Here is a 3881-nt window from a genome sequence, read left to right on the forward strand (position 1 = left end):
CTTTCCATCTTTTCTTATTCTCTGCAACAGTTTGTATAAGTTGGAAATTTCACGTTCCTTGAAAGTTTGGTAGACATCACCGGTAAAGGAATTAGGACTTAGCACCTTTTGAGGATCAAAGCAGACTTTTTAAATTTATTATTTATTTATTAGACACACAGAGAGAGATTATAAGTAGGCAGAAAGGCAGGCAGAGAGAGAGGGGGAAGCAGACCCCATGATGAGCAGAGAGCCTGATTTGGGACTTGATCCCAGGACCCTGAGATCATGACCTGAGCCAAAGGCAGAGGCTTAACCCACTGAGCCACCCAGGCACCCCCAGAGCAGACATTTTTAATTTTGATTTTTTTTTTATTTTTAGTAATATCTATGCCCAACATGAGGTTCAAACTCATGATCCAGAGATCAAGAATCACATACTTTACCAACTGAGTGACCCAGGTGCCCCTAATTTTGACTTCAACATATTAAATGGATGATGGTCTAATCAGGTATTCTACTTATGTTGTGCCAGTTTTATAATTTAAATTAGTAAACTATGCATTTTCTTTTCATACTTATTGGCATAATATTGCATATATATCTTTTACCTTGTAAACTTCTTTTATGTAACTATATCCTAGAATATTACTATCTAGTAGCTATTCTTTTTTTTTCTAGCAGGTATTCTTAACTTTTATAAACACATGACTTAATCTGTACTTTATAATCAACATCAAACTTTTCATCATTCCCCATATTGTCTTTCTGAAAAGGAGACTTAATATGTTTTTATTTCCCTCTTCTTTCCTTCATCTCTCCCTCCTACATCACATGCTGATAGTTTTTGGATTTTTTTCCCAAGTGGCAACTGAAATTTATATTTATATTTATATAAGTTTTTATATAAATTTATATTTATATTTATACTGCATATATAATATACATCTCAGTTATTTAAAATTATGCATGGAACACTGGAAAAAACAGTTACAAATATTAAAGGTAGTCACATCAAGAACTGTCAAGAGTACCGGTTAACCTCTCCTTTTTGTATTTCCATGTCATAAAAAAACAAGTATCAATATTCAGTTGTTCTTCATAAACTACACTGCCTCAAATCTCTTATCTATCCACATGAAAGAACCAAATTACATGGAAGGGGACAAAGAATCCACTTATTAAGTATACTATTAAATATACCAATTAAAAACATACTTCTTTAAAATTGAAAATAAGTCCTACTAGTCTTTATGTACTATTGCATATTGCATCTAATTCTTCTGGACTTATTTTATTTTACTGAAGCATGTTTTCTAGTAAGTCTTTCAGACTTTCAGTTTTAACCCTGTCTGTATATATAATAAATTCTGTGACTTTCATCACTCTCTCAATTGAATAATCCCTTAACGTCATGAAGGCCTAGGTTCCAAGTGATTTTCCATTAGCACTCTGAAAACAACTCACAGTTGCTCAAAAAGGAAAGTACACTAATTCATGTATTCACCTGATCTGACACAATAATTATTACTTTTATTATGCTAATTTTAATTTATAAAGCAGTTACTTGGGAACATTATAATAAATACATTATTTAGATTTTATTCCTTATGACTACATGAGGTGGGTTCTTAGTCACCCCCTTTTACAGATGAAAAGATCTAGAACTTAGAGAAGTAAGGTGATACCAAAACTCACAAAAGGATTAAACAGTAAAGCTGGGAAACACAGAAAGGTAGTTGGACTAGATTGACTTCAAAATCTCAACTTTTTTTTTTTTTTTTTTTTTTTTTTTTTGAGAGAGAAGGGATGGAGGAGCAGAGGGAGGAGAGAGAGAATCTCAAGCAGGCTCCATGCCTAGTGCAGAGCCTGACACAGGTTAACTATCTCATGACCCTGAAATCATGACCAGAGCCAAAATCAAGAGTCTAATGCTTACCTATTGAACTACCCAGGCACCCCCAAAACCTCCAGTCCTAATCACTAAAAGAAACACCCTGTAGTTCAGTGTCAAACATTCCAAACAAGACAACATCTTCTGTTAAAAGTGAGTAAAATTATGGATACATCCATGATGTATCCAGAGTATATGACTATTATCTTTTAAGATCTTATCCAATATGAAATAGTGGTTGAAATACTGACACGGGCCCCTCTGGCTGAACATGAAATTGTAGGAGGAAATCAGTCAGATCTTGTTGGTCAATCTCCATCATCCTTTCAGTTGATGCTTTGTATAAAGGTAATAAGATATTCTCAAAGATAAATTCCTGTAAGTAAGGGCAGATTTGCTCTCTGGAATGGCAGCCCATACAGTTCAAATTATCACTACAGAATTTTAATTTCCCAGAAGAGAGGGCACAACTTGAAAGAGTGTGTTAACCGGCCAGGTAAGTAACCTATTCTTCTATGCCCTCAGCAAAACCATTTCTAAGATACTGTAAAGAATTTCTGTCAAAGATTTCATATCAGGCATTTCTTAATGTTGTGAGCTAGTTTCCTGTTACAAATTCTTTTGTGATCACCTTAGGATTTCAAATGGCCTTAGAATTTCTGTAATCATCAACATCTCAAAACATCATTGTTAAAGTCAAACAATTTGGCTATCAACTCCCTGAAAAAAATCACTGTATTCTTTATCAATTCTTTATCATTTTTAGAACCAACTATTTTCTTATGTTGTGGCCACTTATGAGTACTACTGTAGTAACTTCCGTATTTACTGTATCTGCTACTGGGCCTGGACCTGACAATTATGGTTTAACCCTTATGTTTCACAATTGCAAATAATAAATTTTATATCATGTCAAATGATATGAAATTACCATGATGGTTCCTTGGTTTCACCCAGAAATATTTTTTTTCATCCAACAAGAAACCACAACTTTATTAATGATAGAAAAATTACAAATTTCAAACCAAGATGCACTTATTCTTTTGAAACACCAAAAAAAGTCCTCCTTTTCAGATGGTCACATTGTTAATTCCGTAATAGCATTTACAATATCATTACTGTTGTTCTTCAGGGCTTGGACAGCCTTTGCTCTTGAAATATTTGCCTGTGACATGACCAATTCTATGTCCTTAACTTCTACACTGGTTTCATTAACTTCTTCTTCTTCACTCCTCTTGCACAGTTGGAGTCTGTGTGTTTTCTTGAATGTTTGAGACAGCTTCACCTTGAACTTTGAATTTCTCAGCAGCTGCTAGTTGTGTTTGCTGAGGTAAATCCTCGATCTTGGCTTCCCCAAAAACTATGTAGGTATCTGAAGCTGGGCTCTTGTAGACATCTGGTTTTGTGATGACAAAGAGGATATTCTTAGATTTCCAAATAGTGACTTTTGTAACCCCTCTAACCTGTCAAAGACCCAGTTTGGACATAGCTTTCCATGCCTTCTTTTCACTCCTGCTCTGTTTTGCTTTACTGACTGCTTCTTTACTGATTTCAGTGGCTGCTGCCAGCTGCGCTGGTTTTGAGGCTGTCTGTGTGGAATCCTATTCCTCAAGGTCTGACACTGATTCATCACTGTCAGATTCAGTTCCAGACCCTGTCTCAGCCTGTAGCTGTGGCAACTCCTGCTTTGTAGCAGAGACGGTTTCTGTGACTTCATAAGGCATTTTGTGAGGGGGACATGGAACCAAGATGGCAGCAGAAAAAGAGCAAGCAAGAACCTGACCCACACCTGTTGCAGAAGGAGCAGGAATATTTGATATAAATTCCCTTTTATGATAACCCTTCTTCTTTCAAAGGTTAAATTTACATCATTGAATTTGTAAGCAGAATATCAATATCAATTGTATTGGTTTTGTATTGCTGTGTAACAAATTTCCCCAATATTTACTTAGTGGATTGAAACAACAAACATTTATATAAGACACTGATGAAAGAAACTGATGACACA

General features: G+C 35.2%; 1 pseudogene; it reads right to left on the minus strand.

Moving 5' to 3' along the window:
• Window positions 1-2951: 2951 nt before the first annotated feature.
• LOC116569395 lies at window positions 2952-3617 on the minus strand (annotated as a pseudogene).
• Window positions 3618-3881: the final 264 nt, after the last annotated feature.

The sequence above is a fragment of the Mustela erminea genome, chromosome 11 (assembly GCF_009829155.1).
Source record: "Mustela erminea isolate mMusErm1 chromosome 11, mMusErm1.Pri, whole genome shotgun sequence".
Classification (NCBI taxonomy): domain Eukaryota; kingdom Metazoa; phylum Chordata; class Mammalia; order Carnivora; family Mustelidae; genus Mustela; species Mustela erminea.